We start from the raw sequence: 16,037 nt of genomic DNA on the forward strand, positions 1-16,037 counted from the left end.
ATTATTATTATTATTATTATTATTATTATTATTATTATTATTATTATTATTTCATGGACAGTGCTGTGAGCAATGGGAGAGAAAATGCCTAAGCCCCATTCTCATTTCCAATTCTACTAAATGAAGAGAATCTGAAGAAACATTATCTGAACACAACATAAATTTTGGACTAGGGAATGCTGATAGGGATGTAGGAAAGACATATAGTGCCCACTCTTGTTCTTTACTAGTAGCGGAGGAGCTGTACTGCATCTAAATAAACATTATTAGGAGGAATCTAATGCAGCAATAATTCAGGTTGACACCACTTTAACTGCCACAGCTGTGCCATGGAATTCTGGGATTTGTCGTTTGTTGTGGCATCAGCCCTCTGACTGAGGGTTAAATATCTCACAAAACTACAAATCCCAGAATTCCACAGCACTGAACCATGACACTTAAAGTGGTATCAAACTGTATTATTTCTGCAATCCAGAAGCAGCCTAAGACAATCAAAGAGCCTGCCAAAACACTCGTGGCAAACATATGTCTTACTGATACCGCAACCATGATAACATGGTTATATGGCGTATATCATTTATGGCACTGCCTTGATGTTTTTTGACTCATGGCTCTGCCAGTCTTGCTAAGAGGCTAAGGAGATGTCTCTCATGGCAATAGTGTCTTATACCTCACTTGGAAATCCATTCTAAAGGGGTTTAAATAACAGTTTTTCAAATAATTATTCATCTCCAGAAAAGCATCCAACAAATGTTTTTTCTAAATAAATAAACCATAATCTAAGAACTTTAGATGTGCAATAGGAATTGCATAATGACAATTGCCAATCAAAGGACAAGCTCTTCCTTCAATCCATTAATATCCTTTGTGAGCCAGACAGATGCATTTGAAACTATCCTTTTACAATTAGTACTATGAAGATAGCTGGACAGGATATGCTAGTATCCATGAGTCATATTGATTGATAATCTTTGGCTTGGTATTTAATGTGCTATTTTCATTTTCTCCAAACCTATAGCCCTTAACTTTGATCATGTGCTGTTCCTACCTTATGTTCTAAGCCTGCACGCATGCAATAAGTCTACTTAATTGTTTAATTAATTTTAATTTTAATTAATTGTAATTCCTCCCTCCATAACTGTCATCCTTCGGCCTGGGAGGGAGTGAATAGGCTGGCTCAGCTCCATCAGGGCTTGCCTGAAGATAGAGGCTCCTCCCTCCATAACTGTCATCCTTCGACCTGGGAGGGAGTGAATAGGCTGACCCAGCTCCATCAGGGCTAGCCTGAAGGAGAAGAGCCCTCCCTTTAGTCCATCTGCCTTGGTCCAGGCATCAGAGGGAGAGAAGAACTATTGGACTTCATCCCCTTCCACCATCCCCTTCTCCTTTTGTGTCGTGTCTTTTAGATTGTAAGCCTGAGGGCAGGGAACCGTCTTATTAAAAATAATAATTGTAAGCCGCTCTGAGAGCCATTAGGGCTGAAGGGCGGGGTATAAATAACGTAAATAATAATAATAATAATAATTTACAAAGACTAGCTGTTAGGGACTGTCTAGAAGAAATCTCTCCCCCCCCCAACTATCATGAAGGACAAATAAAGCTTTTTAAATATATATATATTCTTTTCTTGTTTTATTACAGAAGTCTAGGTACCAGTGCTTTTTAATTCGCATCATTTTGTATCACTGGTACCCTTCCTTTGAGAGTTGCTTCATCATTTTATGAAACAGAACAAAAAACAAACAAACAAAAGAAACAGGAAAAATACAGTAAATAAAGCCACAGCTGCTACTTGAGAAATTTATCCACATCATTTTGTCTCAATAAGATGAGTTGTTGCTGTTTTGCACACCTCCAACTTTTCAAGAAGAGGAATCAAATCCAGTTTATCTACAGTAATAAAAAAAATAGGCTGATACAACAATTGGGATGCTTGCTACAAAATAAGTACTGCTGCTGAATGTAATTTACCCAGAAAAATGTGTTACAGTTTACTTGCTTTTGAATAAGGAAGCCCCAAATACCTATTAGCTAGCTGCCTTGAGCCCCAATTTTGAAGAACAGGTGGGCTATAAATAAATGCAACAAACAACAACAACAAGTAAACATATGCCAGGTAACCAATTCCAAATCAAGCAATCACTCCCCAAAGCATCTATAACTGAACTTCAGCTATAGTATATCCAACAACTAACAAATCCAGAATGCAAATCACACGTGCCATACGAAAAGGTAAATGGTTCTTAGTATCATATATAAGTGTCTTAATAGATTATCTAGAAAAGATGCCCTAATAACATACCTGCATACAACCAAAACATTTGGTAAAATGAAAATGAGAAGTCATAGTCTCACACAGTAAAACATTCCAGGGACAAACAGGAGTTTGGCAGACAGGGGCAGATCAGTGACCATGGGAATAACAACTCCTCTGTAGTAAGAGCTATAAGGTGGAAAGAAGCCAGTGGTTGTAGACAATCTACATAAAATATCTCAGAAGCTTAATTCCAATTCACATAAGACAAATGTCCTCATTAAAGAACTAAGTCAAGTAGACAGTTTTGCATTGTTCACCCCAGTCTAAATTTTAATACACCATTATAATCATGGAGAGATTTCCTATGGACTCCAACAAACACATGCACAAAATGCCTCAGTTCAGTAAACAGCACTTTCCCTGCTGTTACCTACAACCTTCTCTCATGGTATTGTTCCTAGAGACAATGGCTTGTTTGTGATGCTGTCTTCAAGGCAGTGTGTGTTATAAAATACTGCAAAACTGTAAAAGGAACTGCAGACCAAATTACACTATTATTTAAGCCGTGATCAAAGGGAAACAGTGAAAGTTGTTAATCATGTGGCTGGGATCAGCAAATTCTCTAAAGAGACCAAGGATTTCTTGCAACCTTTCCCTTTTCAAAGGCTTGGAGATATTGAGGTACATTGTCACAACCTTGCTTTCCTCAACCTTTGATCAATTTTACTTCAGGCTTGAGTAGCCATGGTGGATCTTTGCTTCAAGACTGATAAAGGAAGCAGTACTCTTCTCAGCTTTTGGCAGACTGTACCACACTTTCCTTTCAAACCTTTAATATCTGTATGAAGTCACTGAATATGACTGTCTGTTATCATTAACCTTTCAGACCAGGTAAAGAGCATAGGGCTACATCCTAGAGTGCAGTTTGCTCTTTAAGCAACTGGACTGAGATGTTGATAAATGTTCCTTCCCCCATCTTCATTTAGAACTTAAATCTGATCTTCTGCTACAGAAGTTGTATGTTTAATCTTCCAAATAATTTAACAGACATTTTTATTATGGGGTGTATTTGGAGTTTCAGTTAGTACAGAATATAATGGCACATCGTCTGTCAATGATAGTAAGCATTGCAAGCCATACTATACTATTTACTTATTTTATTCTGGGCCCAAGTCAAGATGCTGCATTGATTTCTACCTTCAAAGCATTGCAGACCTCCACCATATCAATCCACTTTATAACAGACAGTGAGTCAGTCACCAGATTCTGATAGCAATGATGGGGTAGAATAGCTCACAAATTGTGGAACCTCCTCTGGGAAGAGGTCAAAAGGGCTGTTCTCTTCCAAAAGGCCTTTGATGAAAAAAATTGGCTTTCTATGGTTTTGAAAATTAGTACTACAATTCAGTGTGGTTCTATTTTTATAATTAGTGTTTGTGTAGTTTTATTTGACATAAATCTTGGAGGATTGTGAAAAAAAGTGACTTAGAACTATTTCAATTAATAAATTAATATGATGTCCAGATTTTTCCTGTTATTTCAGTGTATTCTTCCCCTACAACTCCACACATGCACATTCAGATTTGGCACTTCTTAGCTACATTTAATGAGCAAGTCCACAAGATCTCTCCTTGGCAGATTACCGACTTTTAAAATCCCTCCTCTCATTCAACATTGGAGCTAAAAACTATTCCATCCTAATCTGGAGGTTAAGGAGAACAGGGAACATTAGAAAATTACAATTACAGGAAATTCCTTTCTTATCTTCTGACTAACAACATTTGGTGTGCACTGTAACATTATCAAATGAACCAAGGAATTACAATCCATTCCCTTCAATGCAGACTGTGATTCTGCACCATTTCCAAAAGCACCCCAAGTCTAGCCTGCTGTTTCTGAACCTGTAAATGTTAGTACACAACCAACCATGAGATGGATGTTGCTATGTTTTTGTATTTCTTCACAACCTTTCCTCACAACTCTATTCAACGTACGATGCAGGTGAGCTTTGTTTAAAGACAATAGAAACATAATGTTTGGTCCAAAATATCACTGAATGTAGGTTTCACATGAAATGACAACAACAAATTCACAGATTCCCACTCTGTATGTCATTAACAGAACAACAATGTAGACTTGAGTTTGTCATAATGGAAATTCTTGGCTGCTGGTCTAACAATGATGTTATCTAGATACTGGTACAAGAACTATTTTCTGATGGGAAGCCATTCTCAGGTGGGCATACACATCAGTGTTATTAAAAATATCGAAGAACACTATAGAGGTATATATAGAAAAAAATCAGCTTTTCAAGTCTTGTCTGAGTACTTCAGATAAAACTACTGATTAATAATCAGAAATCTGTTTTCACACCTGTGTAATATTCTTGAAGTCAGCAAAGGTTACATGCAAGGTTACTGCAAAGGCATAATTTAGGAGAGGGTATACATTAAATACACTCATCAACAAATCAACGAAGGCAACACTTAAAACACTCAATCTGATAAAGGTTAATTGGCTTTAATAAAACTTGAGTATCCTTTCAAGATGTAAATGGTGCTTGCAGCCAGCAGATGGCAGAAGCAGAGGCTGCTTTGAATATTCCTGAAATAAAGCTGTTTAAAAATACAGTATATAATCCCTCTTTTTCTTTCACCCTAATTTGCCTTTCACAAACATGAACATAATGTATCTATCAAATCACTGAACATTTACAAGAAGTATCCCCCCCAGCTATTGGTCCCCTACCCGACTTTTTATTTCTATGCTTCTCAGACTTTATCCATTCCGACATGGATATGAGAAGAGTCAGTTGTGCAATGGTAGATCACCTGTTCTCACACAGAAAAATGAAGGGTCAGTTCCTGCCATCTCCAGGAAAGGCTTGGAAAGATCCAGGCAAGCTAATACCGGTCAGTGTAGTCCAGCATTCCTTAACCTATTGCCCTCTGAATGATTATATATGTGATTAGTGCCAGCTAATGGTTGAAAGATTTAGAGCCTGGCTCTGAAACATCTAGAGAGAAGCCTATAGCAGACTCGAGATAAAGAAAGTACTTAGGTTTGCATAAGCTTCTTCCCAACTTAGTACTAACCTAATTAGGTGAGCATATATACCCTGGGGACAGAAAGGGGGGAAAACCCCAAACAAATATAAAAACAAAAATCCTAAATGACACAAAAAGCCACAGATATAAAAGAGAGCAATGGCTGTATAATGCAAAACAGAAATGAACACAAGATCTATTCCACTCCTGACTACCAAGAATTAGTGATGAATATGCACAAGAAGATGAATAATGTAAAATAAGTACTGAGAAAGTCTATCGCATCTCATACTAAACAAGACAGAGCTAGCATATCCAGTTTCCACTGAGTCTGAGTTCTGGGAATAGCTTTTTTTTACTAGTGAATTCCAATGCAATAAATAGCTTCAAAATCCTGACATTTTGTGTAATGTCCTGGCATATTTGAAAACCCTCCAATCCCACTGATTTCTTAGCTTTACCACTTTTTCACATATTATTTGTGTTCACTTGCACCCTTTTGTAGTGACTTGTCTGGCATACACATATAGCAAAAGGCAATTGTTGGCAGATCACAGTGCACATCACATTTAAAGATGTGAAGGCAAATTAGTACGGGATGGTTGATGTTGTTTGGCTTTGTGATATTGCTCCCCAAACAGATATGGGAAGGAATAGTTAATATATTGCTGGTGGCAGGTTTGTTGCAGAGCTGTGCATGCTTCAGACTGTAGGCTATCTATAAACAAGGACAAGCTTTTTACTTGAGGCTTGAGAGAATACAAGTTTCCAGCATGGACCATGGATGTTTTGTCAACTTGGTTTGGTGTCTGAGGAGAGACATGTTCTATTCTGTACATTCCCTGTTGACTAAATATGCTGTGTGGGAAAGGCAGGGAATAATAATAATAATTGTGATTAAATTGTAGCACTTGGGCTGATTTTATGATATCATCTGGAAGACAACTAAAAGCAGGCATCTGTAGCATTGCTTTGAATCAAAACAATATTCACTATAACTTCCAGAAAGTAAACAGGGAGGTCCAGACAATGGTTAATAAAATCATGGTAATCAATGAAGTACTGGTGTAATTTCTCAGCTACTTCCTTCTTGTGAGTCCAGCTTATGAATATGTAAGTGATAATATGTCAAGTACAGATGAAATTGGAGGATAGGTACTGGATGCATAGTTCTCGGTGAGCCACAAATATTTTAGAATACTGTGTAACCATAGCACCGCCATCAAAAATACAAGTTGTTCCCAAACCTGTTAAGAACAAATTGGTAACTTTCAGCAACCAGACATACCACAGCATCTCCCAAGAATTCTGATTAGCAGCAGTTCATCTTTGCTTGGAAAGCTGCTTTACAGAATTTATACATCTTTGGTTGCTAGATGTTGTTTCCTGGGAAATCATCAAGGGATATCAGGAAGTCTGTGGTGTTCCGCAAATGACTAAGAAAGTTTGTGCTAAAAGGAGTATAGATACAATGCAAATAAACAAGATATCCCTGCTGTTTGTATGGCAATGTAATGGCAATGGGATGTGTAAGATTAGAATGTTGGATCACAGAAGGAAAAGTCCAGTTGAGGCCACTGAGATATCTGTATGGATTTGCTTCTGTACGTACTTTCAGCAATGTGTCATATTGTTCCTTCTGACATTCTTTTCAGTATTATACTCTACAAATTTTGAAATTCCAGGACAAACTATGCTGGAAAGGTCAAACTCTTGACAAGAATTACACCTGAAATGGCCAGTCCAGAAGTCCAGTTTGGCACTGAAGCCATCAGGAGTGAACCATGCAGAATTTTTCTTTCTGAAGTTTGACAGGATACTTGCTGTATTAGTAATGGTTCAGTAGTGGAGTAAAAGCTTTCCTTTGGGTCTGGAGAGCAAATATAAAATATATTAATTATTTAGCCATTATATAGAAATGACCTCAGAGGATTTATATAAATTCAACTTAGATAATGAGAAAATCAAAGATTTCTCATACCTTGGATCAAACATTGATCTGAATGGAGACTGCAGTCAAGAAATCAGAAGACTAGGAATGGGAAGGCCAGCCATGGAAGAACTAGACAAAATCCTAAAGTGTGAAAATATACAACTGAGCACTGAAGTCAAAATCAGCCAAGCCAAGTTATTCCTATCACCATATACAGATGTGAGAGCTGGACAGTGAAGAAAGCAGATAGAAAGATGATCAACTCATTTGAGATGTAATTCTGGAGAAAAACGCTGAGAATATTGTGGATGCACAAACAAATGTGTCCTAAAACGAATCAAGCCTGGAAGCCAAGATGCCAAAACTGAGGCTGTCGGTTGTACTTTGGCTATATCATGAGAAGACTCATTAGAAAATATAGTATTGCTAGGAATGGTAGAAACCACTAGAGAGAGAGGAAGACCGCATACTTTATGCTAGAATCATTCAGAGAGTTTGTGGATCCTAGCTCAGACCTTTGAGCACGAGGCACGACTATGAAATAAAGACTGTCTGGTAATCAATGCTGGGAACTGGATGAGAATGTCCCTGTTAGTTCTCCTGGATCTTTCAATGGCTTATCACACCATTGACATTCCATTGACGCTGGATTAACATACTATTTATTATTATACCAATGACCACAATATCTTTCTCAATCACCTGCGCAAGACTGGATTAGGAGGCACCATTTTAAGGTCCCTCATACAGGAATTATTTCAAAAGGTTATGCTGTGCAACTCCAATTTAGTCTTGTAATCACTGACCTATTGATTGTGGGCTTTTGCTCCCACCAAGAATATTTGATGCCACTCAACTATAGTTCCTTTTTCATGTATATGTTATCAGCTTCAGCTGATACGCCAGCTGCGCCCTTTTCTGGAAGTAAGGGACCTTGAGACTGTTGTGCACGCGCTGGTAACCTCACGCCTCGACTTCTGTAATGCGCTCTACATGGGGCTACCTTTGTCCTTGACCCGGAAACTTCAGCTGGTCCAAAACATGGCAGCCAGGCTTGTCTCAGGAACATCTAGGAGGGGCCACATCACTCCTGTCTTGAGGTCCCTCCACTGGCTGCCTATCAGCTTCCGGGCCCAGTACAAGGTGTTGGTTATCACCTTTAAAGCCCTAAATGGCTTGGGTCCAAGCTGTCTTAGAGACCGCCTCCTCCCATACAATCCTCCCCATGCTCTCCGCTCCTCTGGGAGGAATTTGCTGCAGCCTTCAAAATCTAGACTTGTGGCTACCTCTCAGAGGGCATTCTCTGTTGTCGCCCCTAAGCTCTGGAACGACCTGCCGGATGAGATCCGTCAGTTAACATCTTTAGACAGCTTTTTAAATGCTGTCAAGACGGATCTCTTCCGGCAGGCCTTTCCAGATTAAATTTTTTTCCCGGCCCAGGCTCCCGGGCTCCCCGATTTCCCTTATTCCTCTCGTGGCCCCATCCCTTGATGGTGAGGATTGCTGGGGGTTTTGGGGTTTAGTTTAGGATAGTATAATTATATATTGTTATAGTCCCATTTTAATACATTTAAGTGTTTAATAATTTTGGCTTTGCCACCGGCCGGTATAGAAATATATAAATTATTTATTTATTAAAATAAATAAATTATTAAAATTATTAAAATAAATAAATAAATAAATAATTTAATAATAATAATAATAATAATAATAATAATAATAATAATAATGTATATTCAAGGAAGCTGACTTAGTTCAAAATCACTGCCTAATGTCAATGAAAGGCTGGGTGAAGATGAACAAACTGAAACTTACTTTTGCTGAAGAGGTATTCCTAGTCACTCAAAAGATTGATCAGGGAACAGGGATTCAAGATACGCTTGATGGAATTACACCGTCCTTGATGATTCAGGCTTGTAGTTGGATTCAACCACAAACCTGGACACACAGCTTTTGGCAGTTCCTATAGTACAGTTAAGGGGAGCGTGCAAAGTGGGGTCATTCCTGGAGTATTCAGATCTTACCATGGTGACATATCCCTCAATTCAATCTTGTTTGGATTATTATAACATGTAATTCTGAGACTAGGCTGAAATTACTGAAATGCAAAAAATGAATTGCTCTTATTAAGTGAGACTAAGGGCTGGTACAGATGGGCATGAAAAGCCAGCTTCCAGACGGTTTGGGGGTGTGGTGTACACATGACGCACACCCCCATAATGCCCATAAGCCAGCTTCATGCCACCTAGCTGCCCAGCATCGGGGCACTCCAGCAGCATGGCATTTAGACGCCGCATGCCACAGGAGCGCTGGGAAGCTGCAGCAGGGAAGGCAAAGACGTCTTTTTGCTGGCACAAAAAGGACCAGTAATTTGCTGCTTCTTTTTGCACTGGCAATAAGGCAGATTTGGGCAATAGCGGGAGGTTCCTGAGGCCCCAATCTGGCTTTCTCAGGGGCGGCTTCAAGCCTCCCCTTCAGAGCGGTCTGTTTCACCCCTACGTTGGTTATCAAGCTTAAACTTGTTTACACATTCTCTCAAATATAAAATAACCTGGAATTATGCTGCTTATTTTAATACTATGGAGCTATGACACTTGAAAAACATCCCTTGTATTTGAGAGTATTACAACAATAACATCTTCATCATCTACTGCCTCTAGTACTGATATAATGTACTGGGTATTTTACAAAGAAAAACAGATCATGTTGCTGTTCGAAAAGGCTTGCAATCTTTTAAAAAAAATGCAAGGGAGCAAACAGATTAAGTGAAGGGAAATCAACACATGAGAAAACAAGCAGAAAATACTTGATAGCTGCAGCTACATATACCTTGGTATAGATACCTTGCTGAAGCAAGGCTTAGGGTTTATTTGAGAAAGACTTTACAGAAAAAAGTAGATTTTGTAAAGTAATGATAATATATGATTAGTTTTCCAACATTGAGCTAATTTCTGTTTAACACAGTGGGAAAGGTTTCTCTCAGGGTAGCTCTTTCATCTACCTAGGACTTTTCACATGAAATATGTAAAAATGTACTTCCATGTGGGTGAATCATATAAATTGCTCTTTTTACTTATGGTTAGGTGAAATACTTAAAATAATACTGGAACAGTTCTCTTTATTTTTCATAAATTATTTTAAGTCAGCTTTTCAAATATCACAAAATGAATTAGGTAACAATGTTCACTTACTATGCTACACACTATGTGTTCATATCATTCACTCCACCACTCACGCCTCCTCACAATAAGGGGAAAGGGTTACTAATTAAGAACTATGGAGAAGTAGGAGACCACTTATTAAAGTATCATGGGACTGGTTCTCAATCTTGATTACGAAGAATACAGCTAAGCAAGCAATTTATTATCCATACTGTACTGCAGGATAACACAGTACAGTAACTAGTTACTGTCTATTTACTCCGTAAAGATGATTTAAAACATATAAGGCAGTTCATACAAAGTTCAAAATTTAGCTAAAATTAATTAAGAATAAAATTAATATTTTTAGTCTGAATGTTTCTACACCAGTTGGTCTGTGCCCTCTTTATGTACACCAGAGCTGGGCAACTATTCCAAGACTGTGGATTGCACAAACACTACCACCACAATATAGTTGGGAAGGTCTTTCCTACCACTATGCCCCACTCCCTAATTATTTTACTACACCCCCGCCCCCCACACACACACGGTAGGGACTGTGGGGAGACAATTTCTTTAGGCTTGGTAGCCCTTGCTGCCGTATTTTAGGCCCAAGAGAAGCCATTTTCCCAAACAGGGAAAAGTAAATTCCATTTTTGAAAACAAGACACTTCACATCTAAAGCAGCAGCTGTTGTTGTTGTTGTTGTTGTTGTTGTTGTTGCTGTTGTTGTTAATAGCCCTCAAGTTGGCCTCAGATCATGATGACCCTGTGAATGAGACACTGTCCAGTCCCCTTGTCCTCAACTGCCCCGCTGAGATCCTGCAGACTAATGTCTGTGGTCTCCTTAACTGAATCTACTCTTCTGATATGTGGTCTTCCCCTCTTTCTACTGCCCTCCACCTTTCCTAGCACTGTTGTCTTTTCTAGTGAGTCATCGCTTCTCATGATGTGACCAAAGTATGACAACTCCAATTTAGTTATTTTGGCTTCCAGGGAGAGCTCAGGCGCTTTTTTTGTATAAATTTGTTTGGTTCTTTTGGCCATCCACAGTATCCTTAGTACATTTCTCCAGCACCACATCTCAAATGAGTTGATTTTCTTTTTATGGGCTTTCTTCATTGTCCAGCTCTCACTTCTCATACATGGTGATGGGAAATATCACTGGACGGCTGTAAATCTGAAGAAACTGCCTTCACTTTCCCCATGCCCACTGATGGTGTAAACTATGTCCAAAAACGCACTGCAGAAAGCTAGGACCAAAAATGCACTGCAGAAATAATCCAGTTTAAGACCGCTTTAACTGCCCTGGCTCAATGCTAGGGAATTCTGGGAAGTCTAGTTTTGAGAGATATTTAGCATTCTCTGTCAGAGAGCTCTGGTGCCACAATAAACTACAGTTCCCAGGATTCCCTAACAATGAGCCAGGGCTGGTAAAGTGGCCTCAAACTGGATTATTTCTGCAGTGTATTCTGAACCTTAGGCATCCTTATTTTATACTTAACACTGGTAACTGAACTTGTTGGTTTTTGTTTTGTTTCCCAACATAGTTGGTATTTTGGACAAACATATCTTAGCTTATTATGCACAAGCCTTTTGCTGCACGCTCAGACCTGTTGCTCTTCTCTTTGTGGTGAGCCATGATTAAGCCAAGCTGTCTCTGCAACCCAGATTTCCTTTCCTCTACAAACGATGTAAGGAAATATCTGACACAAAGAAAGGAGGAAAAAGAACTCTGTGGGAAGATGTGAGAGAAGGCTTTCTCTGCTGCAGTACTCCAGATGCAGAACACCCTCCCTTTAGAGGTCCGACTGCTGCCAATACTGGGGTCATTCCAGTTCCAAGTAAAAATATGGCTATATAATAAAGATTTTGGGATCTAAATGATTTCATCTCAGTCTGCATGGTTTTAAATTGGTTTCAACTGTTTTAACTGCTTTTCAAGGGTCTAAGGGTGTTATTGTTTAATACCTTACAGTTATTTTAATTATTCTTCTGTCATTTAGACAGGAAGTAGGAAATGTTCATATTTGGTATCCTGGAATGTTAAGATTATGTTAATTATTCTTATGGTTTTAAACAGTTTTGAAGTGCTTGAAGTGCTGTCACTGTATGCCATTCAAAGATCCTTGCATATACGGTCTGCTGTCTGTCTTCAAGTTGTTTCTGACTTATGACTACTCTAATGCAGACCTATCACAGGTTGCATCTTGCCTTCCTTTGAGGCTGAGAATGTGACCTGTCCAAGGTCACCCAGGGGCTTTCTATGGCCAAGTGGGAATATGAACTGTGGTCTCCAGAGTCGTACTTCAAAGCTCAAACCACTACACCCCACTGACACTCTGGATATATATGTATATGTGTATGTATTTAAATTATTTCTGATTCATCTCCTAGCCCACAAGTGCTTCTGAGGCAAGGAACAAATAAAACCAAATAAACCAACAAAAAGATAAAAACACATTAAATACTCCTTAAAGACTGCTAAAAGCAGTCTAAAAACAATACTAGAATCCGGTTTTGAAAAGTTAAAACAGCAACCAAAACATTCAAGCACTGAATGAAATGCTGGACAGCACTGTTTTGGCTGTCCATCGTAAGCTTAAAAGAGCTGGGGTCAATCTAACTTCCTTATATAGGGAGTTCCACAGTTGAGGCACTTCTACAGAGAAAGCCCCGTTATGTGTACCCACCAACCTAACACGCAACAGGAAACAGTAAGGAGACATGCAACAGGGCCTCCTCTGAAGAGCTCAGATTTCTCCTCCCTCTCACATGAGAGGAAGTGGTCCTTCAGTATCTTGGTTCCAAGTCATTTAGGGCTTCAACACCAGTACATTGAATTGAGCTTAGAAGCAAAATGGAAGCATATATGCTAAGATATTATTGTAATTATAAATACAGTAGGATAGATTTATTACAATTAATAAAATATTTTGGGGAGCAGCCAATCGAACAGAAGTAAAATCTGGTTAGGTTTTATTAGCTGATGGCTGGGGTTGTGAGAGAGGAGGAGATAAGTCACGAGAAAGGAAGAGTATCTGACGGTTTCGATATTTATGACATTTTTCTGGGCCTAATAATCTGATAGAGCAGATGAAGAGGATAGAGGATATAGCCAGAACAATCTGAGAGAAGAGTGCGAAGAACAAAGAACAATAAGAGGAATTTTATTATGTTGGATCCCACTCTCACAACTATTTTGCCTGAGACCTTAATACCACTAGGTACCAGGTCCGAAGGAGTGAATTTATATCCATAAAAGCTCATGTCGAAATAAAAACTAGTTAGTCTAAAGGTACTGCCACATTTCTTTTTCTTTTTTCTTCCCCTTTCTTCCCCCTTTTTATGTGCAGGAGTCTAACACAACTATTTTGAAAACAGCCAGGAAAGTCACATCAAGCCTCTTTCACTAAGAACCCAGATGAACAAATTTCTCTTGGGATTTCACAATGGTTTTATTAATGAACCCCAATAAGATGAATGACAAAGGAAGAAATCACAGTGATTTAGGTGACTTATGCTAGTATTTATATTGGATCTCAGAAAAAGAAGGGCTACATTTCGGATTAGTCATATAGGTTCTTTTTTCTATTGTCCAAACCAGAAAACTATGGCTATCTATTCTGGAATGATCAGAGGTGATTACTGCAAGCATGCTTCATGTACAAAAGTTGTGTAGACTGAAATCTGACTGTTGAAATAACCTGTACATTTACATTCATTCACAGTTGGTACAGATACAGGTTTCTCAAAGTGATGTTATGCAGTGGTAGTCTGCTTACATTTAGCTCTTTGTAGAGGAAAAGAAAAAAAAAATCACTAATACACTTAATTTTAACAGAAATAAAAACCCAAGGAGTTTGCTTGAAAGGTGGTTGATATAACTTATGAATCTTCTACAACTTAAATATTTGTTTTATTGTTTTAAATCTGGAGAATAAGCAGAAAATAAGGCCTGCCTTATCTTAAGCTACAGTGAAGCTTAAAGCATAGAACTTAAAGCACAGAACCAACTAATGGCCTTGTATAATTCTCCAAGGGGTCAAGCAGACTGATAGCTTGGAGTGGCCTCTTGCTGCTCCAGCACTGGTCGCTCCCCATTTGGTCCAAGACCGCAGCGACCAGACATCGCGATCTCGAGGCCAGCTGCCATGACGGTCTGCTGGCAAAGAGCACTTTTTCTTTATCCCTTTTGTGTCTAGGGTCGGGCTGCCTTAGGTAGCTGTGGTGCGCCTTTGTCCTGATTTGTGTGTGTGTGTATCATCAAAAGGCGGTCTGTTTTGGCCCCAGCCTCCTTGGGATTTTTCAGAGTTATCTAAGCAATATATTACAATGCAACATGGCTTCAGCACAAGACTAAGAGCTGCAATAGTGTCAGTGCTTCAGGAATGTGGATTGCCCTCATGTCATGCAATTCCCAAGAACCCAGATATGTCTAATGTTCTCAATGTTCTCCAGCATTTGGCTTTCTGTGCTAGCACTGAGGAAAGTAAGCTTTCATTTGCAGACTGCAGCTGAGTAATCTTTGGGTGTGTTACAGTTCCATGGCATTTAATAAAAACAAATAATGCATGCAAACAATTTTGTATAGGACTGAAGAAAGCATTGGACATCCCTTATAAAGTAATTTTAACATCATAATGAGGCTTTCAGTATAAATATTAAAGCCATATGGAAGAAAACTGTAGAAAAATAGGAGTAATTTAAGGTATTCACATAATTTAAGAAGCATGAAACTGCAATCTGTGCAAAATTAATCCTAAACCCAATTTCTGTGTGGTATGGGTATTCACCCATGCAAGCAATCCACACGTGCTTCTTCCCTTTCGGAAGCACTTACCATGTGCATTGGCTCATTTGCGTGCAGTGTCAGTTTGCCAGCAGTATGCCCTCCTGGGTCAATGAATTACTAATGCTAAACATAGATGTGTTGATGCATGTGCTGAGTGCATTTAAATGTGGTGGGACACAAGAAAACAGTAAGCACTTTAACCATGGCCGGTGTCACATATAAATTAATCGTAATACCATTGCCAACTTGCAACTTTAACCACAAAACAATAGCATAGCCTTTTCCACAATGGGTCAGGCAATGAGAGGTATTGGCTACAATAATCTTCAGTAATACTTCTGTTTACTCAGCTAGCATGAAGGATTATGGAGATGAGTTCGCAGGAGTTGACCCTCCAGGTTTATTAAATATTCAGTAAACGTTCTGTATGCATGCTGCGTATTAAATAAAAACTAGAAAATGTTACAGAATACCATATGTTAAATACTTCAAATAACATCCAAGCAGCTCAATTTCTTTTTAATAATTTATTTTAAATCAGTTTATCAGATATCACAACACAATAAGGGAACAGTAGTAAATCATGCTGTCATAAATATTTAGTAACTTTTAAAGTATTAATTTGGAATTTTTCCAGCATTACCAGAGTTAATTTTTGTACATGGCTTTCCCTATGAATCTTAAGGTTTGTTCCTTTTCTACTGATTGTTCTACCTTAGTGATTATGCCACTGCTATGCTTTTCAGAAATATCATACCATATGGATATTAAACAGCAGGAAACTCATGGTTTAGCCTCATGTTCTCAGATTCCTACTCCCCTCCCATTAGCCATTCTCTCTTGCTGTATAGCCTACACACAATCT

At 38.6% G+C, this 16,037-nt stretch overlaps 1 protein-coding gene across 5 annotated transcripts in view; it reads right to left on the minus strand.

The window, feature by feature from the left end:
* The window catches only part of ARID1B (AT-rich interaction domain 1B), a 525,082-nt gene that overhangs the window by 215,148 nt on the left and 293,897 nt on the right, over nt 1-16,037 (minus strand). The window lies entirely within an intron of this gene.

The sequence above is a fragment of the Sceloporus undulatus genome, chromosome 1 (genome assembly GCF_019175285.1).
Source record: "Sceloporus undulatus isolate JIND9_A2432 ecotype Alabama chromosome 1, SceUnd_v1.1, whole genome shotgun sequence".
NCBI classification, from domain to species: domain Eukaryota; kingdom Metazoa; phylum Chordata; class Lepidosauria; order Squamata; family Phrynosomatidae; genus Sceloporus; species Sceloporus undulatus.